Source organism: Eptatretus burgeri, chromosome 11 (assembly GCF_056783735.1).
Source record: "Eptatretus burgeri isolate ZD-2024b chromosome 11, Ebu_testis_v1, whole genome shotgun sequence".
NCBI lineage: Eukaryota > Metazoa > Chordata > Myxini > Myxiniformes > Myxinidae > Eptatretus > Eptatretus burgeri.
In genome coordinates, this window is record NC_140971.1 from 14,208,974 (window position 1) to 14,220,173 (window position 11,200).

Sequence of the window (11,200 nt, forward strand, 5' to 3'; positions counted from 1 at the left end):
AGTCTTATTTTTTAGGACAGTATGGACAAGGATGTGACTGAACCTGGCTTGAGGTGTTTCATCTGTGGGGGTTCTGGGATTGAAAAGCATACGCTCTCAAAAGTCTCCAATAAAGGCGACCCACGGATCTTATCACATTCTGAGCTTGTGGGCGATGCGGCGTTGATCGTGAGACTAAACGAGGACTGGAACAACGGAGAAGACAGCAAGTTGGGATGCCATGTGGATTGTAAAACAGAGTTGTGCAGTCGTGCGAGAAGTATATCCACTGCAACTGAAACAGTTAATCGTAAGTTTTTTTTTTATTCATCATTCAAAGGAAGTAGCATTGCAAATAAAAACGACAATAATAATCTCAAATTTGCTTTCTAAACAATAATTTTATTTCCATAGAACAAGATGAGGAGGGCCGATGCTCAGACAGGACGAAAAAACGCCAGATATCATCTGGGCAAAGTACCTCACCTGGCTCCGGCTCTACTTCCCAAACACCATCAGCGCATCTTATCTACCGTGATGTTTGCATACTCTGTGATGAAGGCATCAACGTTGGGACATTGGAAAGAAACCCTGGTAAGTTGCGCGTTTACTGAGTCCTGCACAAGTTCAAATGTATATTTTTCAATTTTTTTTTTCTCTTCACTCGACCACTCAAAGTCAAATACTTTAATCATGCATACATGTGGCATCCTCCAGGCAGAGCCCAGAAGTTGTATCGTGCACCTGACAATCGCTACCAGGACCGACTGAAAAGGAATTTGATGGAGACAGCTGTGAAACGAGGAGATGCCTGGGGACGTGAGGTTGCCGGTCGTCTGTCTGGGATCATAGACTTGGTGGCAGAAGAGGTGCTTTATCATCTTCGGTGCAGGACCCTATTCGCGCACTCGTTTACAAACCCTGATGTAATTATAATAACAATGCACTTATAAAATGAAAATGATAAGTTCGGCTTAATTAAAAATGATATTTTTGTCCTCAGGTATGGACAGCCGATTGATGAAGAGAGACAGTTGCTGTTTGAGAAACTGTGCTTATGGATAGATGAAGGGGTGGAGCATGGTATTGCAACTCTTGCAGAGATCCACAGGAAGATGGAAGAGCTTGACCCCAGCGAAGACAAAAGTCTGGCATACAGTCCGAGTATCTGAAAATAAAGCTTCAGGAACAGTATGAGGAGTCTCTCTACTTCACATCAGATGAGAGAAGAACAGATATTGTGAGTCTGAGAGACATGACAAACGCAGGGAGACATTCGAGACTACCGTCAGCAGGTCCTCAACCCCTCGCAAACCCTGGACGATGCTGAACTGAAAGAGCTCACCATTTCAACTGCCATCAACCAGATCTGCAGAGACTTGGCAAGAGTCCCACTTGACCAGAAGCAGTACCCTTCGGTGGAGAGCATGACCAATACACAGAACCAGCTTGCTCTGATTCCCAACAGCCTACAGAAGCTACTGAAACCAATCGTGAAATCAGATGAAAACGTAGCAGTCTGGGGCCAGAACCTACTGAAAGCCTATCGCCCTCGATCAGGAGTGATGCCCTCTCAACTCGGACTCACGATACAACTTGACCACATGTTTGGATCCAAGTGGTTGATTGACCATTGTCATCACTTAGGATACTCTGAGTCATATGCTGAGCTCCATTGCTACAAGTATTGTTACTTGAATGTGAAAAACGGACTTGGGAGCATTGATCAGGATATCATGGTCACAGAATAAGATGAAGCAGCAGCCGTAGAGATTGAGGAAGCAGAAGTCGATGCTGTCCTATCTCCAGAACAGGCAGAAGAGCAAGAGGAGAATAGTGATGAGATGGATGAGGGTTTTGCCGTCTTCGTTCCAGAAGAAAGCACAGTTCAGCAATGTGTTGGTGATAATATAGATCTGAACATTGTGTCACAAAACAAGAACACAGCATTCCATGCTATGGACGTCATCTTAGTGACATCTCCGGCCCCTGCAAAGAGACAAGAAGAGCTTCTTGCAACTATTCCAAGAAGGCAGATAACTGTTGAGGAGAAGGCAGCAACCCTCAAAGCAGCAGAGGTTAAGATTCTATCCTTTGTTCCAAAAAAGAAAGTTGGATTGGCAGACGTTAAGTTTGTTCCTGTTGCAGATCTTCATATAGACCCTCCAACCTTGCAGCCAGAGGACATCGCTTGGATGGCAGGATGGGCTATCAAGAATCTCAACCCCACATTCAAACATGCCAACTGGAATGTTTTCATGAAGTCATTATACAAACCTGAATGCAAGGAGAGGTCCCTCATTGAGTTTCTTCCAATCATCGAGGGTGACCCTAATGAGTACAGCACTATCTACACCACGCTAATGGAATGCCTACGGCGCTGTCCGTCTCCTGCCCTCATAACATTCGACCTGCCCATATGGTTGAAAGCAATGCAGATAGTCCTCCAGTGTGAATTTTTTTTATTTTTTGTATACCTTGTCGAGGCTCATATGAAAGCTAACACACAACGCACATCAAGGGGGGCATGAGACAGGAGGGGAGGGAGTGGGAAGGACAAAACAGTGGGGAACAGAGACATTAGGAGATCTGTGGAAGGGAGAGGGATGGGATGGGGAACATGGGGAATAGAAGATGCACATCATCACAAGACTAGGTGGGTTTCACCTCCTGAAAAGCTTCCTAAGGTCCATTGGGATGGTCATGGCTGACTCTGGGCTGCAAGAGGTCATACAGCTAGTTTATCCAGGCAGCACCACAGCAGAACACATCCTCTCAGGCGAGGCTTATGCCAAGGCCATTCGGTTTCACCTTCTTGCATCTGCAGGAATTGCCAAGTTCGTGCTGAGAGGTGTCTTCAGTGAGCAGGAGTACGAAGGCATGGAGGACTTCATCAGGACTGCAAAAGATGAGACAACAGGTAATCAAAATTCCTCTAATCTATGCACCAAGGATAGTCACTGTCTTCGAGGAGAGGATGGCAGAGAGATTGAAGATCTTAGCTGAAGAAGGAAGGACACCAGCACTCTGGGTCTGGTACTATGGCAGAATCGACCTCATCAAGGTATTCATCAGGAGTGAGCATGTCCCAGACCACACAGGTCATCTCAGCTGTATCATTGGAATGCTCAATACCTTCGCAGCAGCGGGCCACCATCAGTACGCAAAGGGAGCAAGGCTGTATGTACAGCTGATGCATCAGCGACAGGAGAGTCCCATGTTTGGGGAAACTCTATCCAAGTTCACTTTGTACGGCAACCATGTAGTCAGGTTCTCAGACCATGAATGGTCCGGCACATGGACCGACATCACGATAGAAACCACATTCATGCGTGAGGCAAAATCCTCTGGTGGTCTAAACAGAGGCCGCTTTCGGAATGAATCTTCTCATAAGTCTTGGGTTCAGACTCTGAACCACTTCTCGTTCATTCACCAAGAGCTAGAAAGAAGCATGGTCAAATGTGGGGTACCTGTCCACACCGACGTCAAAAGAGCCCAAATGAAGAGAGATAACGATGCTGTCAACACCATAGTTGGGTGGTTGGAGGAAGTCAACCCTTTCGATGCCACACGGGACAAGAAGACTCGGGTGTCCTTCTCAACTGGGTTCAGCAGCACTCCCGAAGACCAAGTCAACGCTGATCAAGCAGAAGAAGTTGGCAGAGCCATACAGGCAAAGATGGATGGGAAAACTGTTGTGGATGCGATGGTAGCCAAGCACAAGGTCAAATCACTTGCAAGCCTCAGATCTAGACCCAAAGTCAATGCCGAGAAGCTGGTCATTGACTCACTGAAGCTTTTCAACCGCCTCATTGTCATCAGTGAGCGTGAAGTCAAGACCAAAGAAGCTCTGCGCTTTGAGTTGACACCAAAACCGATGTCTCTGTTTGACAAAAATAAAAAGTTGCGAAAGTCAGACAAGGCTGCCCAAGCAAGGTCCCTGAAGGCATGCGTGGCACCTGTCGAACAACCCCCCTGCACAAGCCTTGTGGTTGATGGTGGGTGGCTCCTGTATAATGTCAAGTGGGAGGCTAACCTTACATGGAAGGAAGTAGCCGAGAGCTACCTCCGGTTTGTGAAGTCCATGGGGAGCCATCGCCTCCGGATAATGGTGGTCTTTGACGGATATGGCAGCCCCACCAAGGACCATGATCACTTGAGACGAACAAAGAATGCATGCTGTGACATTCAGATTCGTCTGGATCTCAAAATCATCATTGCAAGAGAAAAGTTCCTCGATAACAAGAACAACAAAGCCCAGCTCGTTCTGCTCCTTGCTGAGACATTTAGTAGGAATGGAATCAGTGTACAGTAATGGTCCGATGATGCCGACACCTCCATCGTCCGTACAGCTCTAGATGAGGCAAGAGAGTCCCCTGTCGAGGTGAGGGCTGAGGACACAGACGTCCTGGTTATGTTGATTCATCATGTTGCAGACCATCCGATCTTCCTCACGACAGCCAAAGAAACATCTTACGATGTCGGAAAGATCCGGGAGGCCCTCCCAGAGATATACCGGAGGTATCTCATCTTCTTGCACAGCTTCTCTGGCTGCGATACAGTGTCTGCAATTTTTGGGTTTAGCAAACCAACTTTGCTAAGCAAGCTCTGCAAGACTGATGAAGCAGAGAGGGCAATGGACGTGTTTATGGACATCAGAGTTGAGAAAGGTGATATCATTAAAGCAGGCTGTGATCTTTTCATGCTCATGTTCCATGGGAAATCCTCCAAAGACTTGGAAGACTTGAGATTCGACATCTTCAGCAAACGAGCTGCTACTGGGAGCATAAAACCTGAGAAACTCCCCCCGACAACAGGAGCTGCAGCACAGCACTCTCTCCGAGCTTACCTCCAGACTAGAGACTGGCTGATGCTGCAAAGTCCATCGTTGGATGCCCGGGACTATGGATGGCAACTCACTGAGCAAGGATATTGATGGTGCATCAGTCCCTTCTACAGACCCCATTGAACCAGACTACCTCCTGACGTTTGCCAGCTGCAACTGTGCGGGGGACTGCAGCTCACTCAGGTGCTGCTGTAAAAAGCAAGGAGTCAAGTGTATTTCTGCTTGCGGCATCTGTCATGGTAACTCTTGCCTGAACATAAACCAGCTGGATGACAAGAGGAGTGAGGAAGATACTGGGGAGTTTGATGAATAAGGTTGTAAAAGCTGACGAAGCAACATTTCCATTGAGCACAGTTCCGTTAAAAATGTCAATAAAATACATTTTATATGATCAAGGAGTGTTTTTTTCTCAAATCTAATGGTTGGAATCAATTCAGAACCCCAAAAAACCCCTAGTTAGACATCCCACAAGTCAATATTGGAAAAAGTTAATTTTCCGATTTTTTTCGCGCAGGCCCTTTGGGCACCTGAACTTTGATTGGCTTCCCAGAATTTTCCACAAGGATTTGGGTTTGCACTAATTGATAGGTGTTAGTAGACACCGAGATGAATACGTTAGTGAAGAAATTTTTGGTAAGCAATTTTTTCACAGATGGTCAATACAATTTGCTAAAATTCCATAACTATCAAGGGTGAAAGTATAGTTTAGCTTCGGAAAATACGTCGCGAATCTGATGTCGACAAACCGCGACTCGAGAGGTTCTTGATCACGTGGTTTGTTTTTAACCTTGACACCGTCACTGGTGGAGGCTTCGTGATCACGTGTGTCCCGTGTGAAGCACTCGCTATTATTTTATTCTCATAAATATAACACTGAAAACGATACTTTTTTATTTTACCCTTTAAAGACCCTGAAGAAGCATAAGACCTTTTTGTTTTTACATTCTTGAGAGATTAGAATACATGCTTGAGAGAAGTTTTTTTTATATTCTTGAGAGATAAGACCCCGAAGACCCAAACACTCTTTGGACCCAAAGACGGTTAATATCCCTAAGACTCCTGAAAGACCCTTAAGTCTTTTGAAGACCCTTAAGACCAGCAAGACTCCTCAGGAGCCGGAAGACCGTAAAGAACGATAAGACTCCAAAGAACCTTAAGACCCCAATGGCCTGTAAGATCCTTAAGACCTCAAAAGACACCTAAGAACCCAAGACACTTCCATCCATCGAGACCACACTCGGTGCAGAGCGTTGTTGATGCCTAAGCAGTCTCCTTGACTATTGGGCACAATCCTGGATGGGTCACCACTCCGACACAGGATACCAGCAAGCTGGCACTCATTCTGCCAACCTCAGAAGGATGACAGGCAGAGTCAACCCCACCTGGTATTAATTCAACAGCCAAGGGGGATTTGAACTCAGGATCCTCGGATCCCAAGCCCACCACCCATTAAGCCAACATGGCATCCAAGACACTTGAAGACCCTTAAGACCCTTTTACCCACTGGTGTTCTCGCTCTCCTGGTCCCACTACAGTTCCCCCACCCCCATTTCGTTGGTTCGACTACCCCCGATCCACCTGCCCCATTCTCAGCCCTGCCGTTTCTCCTGCTTCTCCCCTTTTCCCACTTCTCTGTACCTTTGCCTGCCTTTGTGCTTTGGTGCTCTGCAAGTGACCTCCCTTGTTGCTGTGCAAGCCACAGGCCTGGTGCTCTGCAAGTTGCTTGACTTGGTGCTCTGCAAACTGCCTACCTTGGTGCTCTGCAAGCCACCTTCTTTGTTGCTCTGCAAGCCGCCTGCCTTTGTGCTCTGCAAACTGGCTGACTTGATGCTCTGCAAGCCGCATGCCCTGATACTTTGACCCTTTAGACCCTGTAGACCCATTTCGACCCAAAAACTACTATTGCAACATACCGTTTACACGTTTTAGAATTTTTAGTTCTTTCTTAGACCTTTTTTAAGACCTTTTTTTCATTTTGAATTTGACGACAGTGGCCATTTTTGCTAACATAACGAAGCATCTTTCTTAATTACTTGCTCCGCTCGCAAAGCAGCTTGCAAAGTGGTTGATAATATGGAGCGACTGCCTTGGAAAGCGACGGCAAGATGATCTTAACTTCCTCCACAAGCATTGGTGCGGACACAGCTGTTAAAGTGAGCACATAAATTGGGGTCTTTAGTGTCAGCTGTACATTTTTCAACTTAAAGAGTAGACTATACCTATTGTGTCATATCCAACGGGGTCAGGATGAGCTATGAAAGACATAATGATGATCTTCAGTCAGGTAGTCAGACAATGAGTCAATGGGTCCATTTACATATTTTCATTTTTCCCTATTCCTCCGAGGCATTTCAACAGGTCAAGTCAGGTCAGTTATGGGAGCATGTGCCGGAGCAGCACGTCGCTGCATCCACTCTCCGCCGGTACTTCAGGCGCATCCGTCTGGCCATCCCCCAGGCAGATACCTGGCCCATCCCCATCTCCTTGAGATGCTCATTAACCTGCTGCGACCTCGAGCCACGTGGTCGCCACAGCCCATGATCCAGTGAATCCATGACTCCCCAGGCCTAACCCAGACGTCTGCTGACCTCTGGCTCACAGCCAGCAGAGACATGAATATCACTGCCAAGGTAAGTGAATCTCTCCATGACCTCAACATCCTCAGCACAAACAGGTACAGACAGGATAGCAGCATCCAAGATGTCAATGAAAGTCTGGACCTTAGTTTTGATCCATGACGCTCATCATCCCAGCGGCTCCGACTCCTCATTTAGCATCTCGAGGCCCCCCAAAAGGATATATAGAGTCTCCGCAAAGATGACTGCATCATCTATGACATCAAGGACAGAGATATTGACATTCCCAAACAATGCACCGCAGCTTGATCTCTCCGACATCCTCCCCAGAATCCAGTCCATACAAGTGCAGAAAAGTGTGGGGGCCAGTACACACCCCTGACGAACTCCAGCAACAACTGGAAATAAGTCAGAGATGGTACCACCACATCTCACAGCACTCTCAGTGCCAGAGTATAATTCAGACATCAAATTGATCAGTTTTGGTGGCACCACACGAAGACCAAGAATCCTACAGAGGGGATCCCGATTCACTGAATCAAACACTTTACAGAGATCAACATAGGCTGAAAGCAGCCCCTACTGAAACTCTTGTCTGCATTCGGTGAGGATCCGAAGAGCAAGGAAAGGGTGGCCAACCCTATCAAGAATTATCCGAGCAAAGACCTTGCCTGGCACTTAGAGCAGCGTCACTCCTTGGTTGTTGTTGCTGTCTTAGTGATCACCCCTTCCTTTCCAGAGAGGGCCAACTAGGACCCTCTTCCAGTCAGTTGGGATGTTGTCTGTGTTCCAGGTAGAGCACAGAACTGCATGCAACGGCACGAGTACAGCTTTTCCACAAGCCTTGAAAAGTTCAGTATGGATGCCACAGATCCCAGGAACTTTACCCCATTTCAAGCAGTTCACCGCAGCCTGTTTCCACAAACGAAGGTGGACTACAGTTGATTGGAAGGTCAGCAATTGGGATTGGAACACCCCTGACGTCCAACTCGACCGCTTGTGGATCAGCCTGGTACAGCCGCTCAAAGTCACCGGCCCAGCGGGCCTTCACTTCGGACTCCTCTGTCAAGATCCCATCATCCTCTGCTCTAACTGCAGTACACCGAGGGATGGGCTTGGATGAACGCAATGCGCAAGTTCCCCTGTAAGCAGGACAAAATCACTTGACCACAGGTAATGCTCTACCTCCTCACAGATTCCTCGCACATAGGCCTCCTTGTCCACCCTCAGTGCACGTACAGTTTAATGCCTCAGCTCCCTGAACAGCTCAGCTCTTCCATTCAGCCTGGCCCTGCGACTCTGGTTAATGGTATCCAATGTCCCTTGAGGGACAAAATTCTTCTTCGCCCTGTCGTGAGTTCCAAGACATCCACTGGCAACATCAAGGATGGTGGTCTTCAAGGCACTCCACAACTCTAGAGGACCCCCCCCCCCAAAGCACCCAGACCCCCCAAATCTCCACTCCGCTTTTTTGCAAACTCATCTACCCTCTCATCCTTGAGCTTGCCAACATCCAGCTTTGGCTGGGATGGTACCATTCTCCTGGACTGAAGCTGCAACTTCAGAGTTGCCACAACAAGCCTGTGGTCAGTATTGAGGAATTGAGCACTCCGAGAGACCCTGCAGTTCTGGATCATCCTCCAGTGACCATCAATGAGCACATGGTCATTCTCCTTTGCCACACCGCCAGCATTATTATACCAAGTGCAGCGATGAGTCTGTGGGCACTGAAACCTTGAACCAGCCACCATAAGTCCATGACTTCTTGCAAAGTTAGTGCTATTCAGGTTCACAGTTCCAGACCCATGGGGACCAACACACGTCTCATAACCATCCCTATCAGTTCCAGTCGATGCGTTGAAATCCCCCAAGACGAGAAGAGCATCTCGCCTGGGGCACTGATCAACCACAGAGATCACTCGTCTCAGTTGGAGCATAAACAGAGACCAGGGAATTGACACCCAAAGAGTGGACGAATTCTTAATCTCATAATAAGCTCGTTGACCGGTGTTACCTCAATTATCTTTGGAGTCAGCTTATTGGACACAGCTACAGCACTCCTTGGGTATGGTAACCATCAAAGCGACCAGACCAATAGTAGGTGTAACCACCCACCATGATCTCGCCCCAATCCGGTCTCCGAACCTCAGAGAGTGCTGCAATACCGATGTCCAAACGCTTGAGCTCAGATGATAACAGAGACAGGTGATCATCCTCTCTTAGGGATAGGACATTCCAGGCACCCACCCGAAGGGACTGCCTCAGGTTAACCCAAGGAGACCGCCGTCTGGTGGACGACACCTCAGCATCACCCCGACACACACAACCACAATCTGACCCGGCAAGGTTAGCCCGTCATTTCCCTCCTATCATCAAACATTGGGAGTCCCAAAGGCTTTGCCGCAATCCCATCATCCGGTGAGCTGCCCTGCGAAGATATGGATGGCCGTCGGCTCACAAGGAGCTCCGCCGCCCTTTGACAAGTTTTGTTCTTCATCCTCCTGAGTGTCCATATCATACACTCTCCTCACTAAGAAACTTGGTGGGGGAGATGGTTTAGTCGCCGACAACCCGACCATGGAACAGGTTCGTACAGGTTTACATGGTACCTGTAGCAAGTCGCAGATCCAATTTGACTTGACCTGACCTGACAATGGGTTCAACAGATCGTTGTGAAACTCAGCATGATGATTCCTGACGTGGATGTGCAAAAACGAATGGAGCCCTTTAAAAAAAAAATTCCCATCCAGGTGGTAAGATAATTAACTAATTAACTCAAAATATAATCTACGTCCATCACATGTCATGAGAATCCATCATGGCAGAATCTCAAAAGGTTGCGAATGAAATTTTTTCAACCCTTGTTTCATCGTTTTTAAATTTTAGCCTCTTAATTTAATTTTTTTGCATACATCGTCGAGGCTCGTGGAAGAGACCCATTAGACCTCTTTAGACCTCTTGGAAGACCCTTTGGACCTCTTCGACCTCACACTGAACGGATCAGGATGTAACAGACAAATCAGGGTGCAAAGCACGTATGCATGGAGAAGGAAACTCGAAGGAGGAAAAACTGGAGAATTATGAGCGATTTGGGTGGGGTTATCGAGGGTAGAAAAGATCATGGTTTTGGATTGGGGATGATGTGAGATGGCGGTGAACCGCCGTCTTGAAGACCTGGAGGGAAGATTGAGATTGAAGAGGACGTGGAAGTTGGTTCCACAGATGGGGACAAAAAGAGGAATTGTGCATGGGAGAGATGAAAGCGGGTAGAAATGTACATCTTGTGATTAAATTCTCATTAATCACATGAAAGAATATAACTAGGACGGCACTCTTCGACGTCGTGACAATCGATATGACTCCGTCCACATTATCACATTCCACATACTTGTACCAAGTTTGATTTAAATCCCTTCAGCTGTGCTCAAGTATCACATTTTTATCAAGTGTCACCTCTGACCTTTGAGCTCTTGATTTCGAAATCTAATCAGTTCATCTTTGTATCATAATATGAGGCCCCGCGAGGAGGAGTGATGTAAGCGGCATTTTTTAATGATATGATGATAGGCTCGAATGATAGGCTCGAATGATAGGGTAAGGGTTAAAATAGTGCTATATGGCATTAACTCCAAAATGGCCGATGTGGCCCTTACATCACTCCTCCTCGCGGCACCTCATATATACTTATACCAAATTTGATCAAATCCTCATATATATACTTATACCAAATTTGATCAAATCCTCATATATATACTTATACCAAATTTGATCAAATCCTCATATATATATATACTTATAC

The 11,200-nt window shown here is 46.9% G+C and overlaps 1 pseudogene; it reads left to right on the top strand.

Annotated features, from left to right (window-relative positions):
* Positions 1–220: 220 nt before the first annotated feature.
* Positions 221–5,252, top strand: LOC147016543 (uncharacterized; annotated as a pseudogene).
* Positions 5,253–11,200: the final 5,948 nt, after the last annotated feature.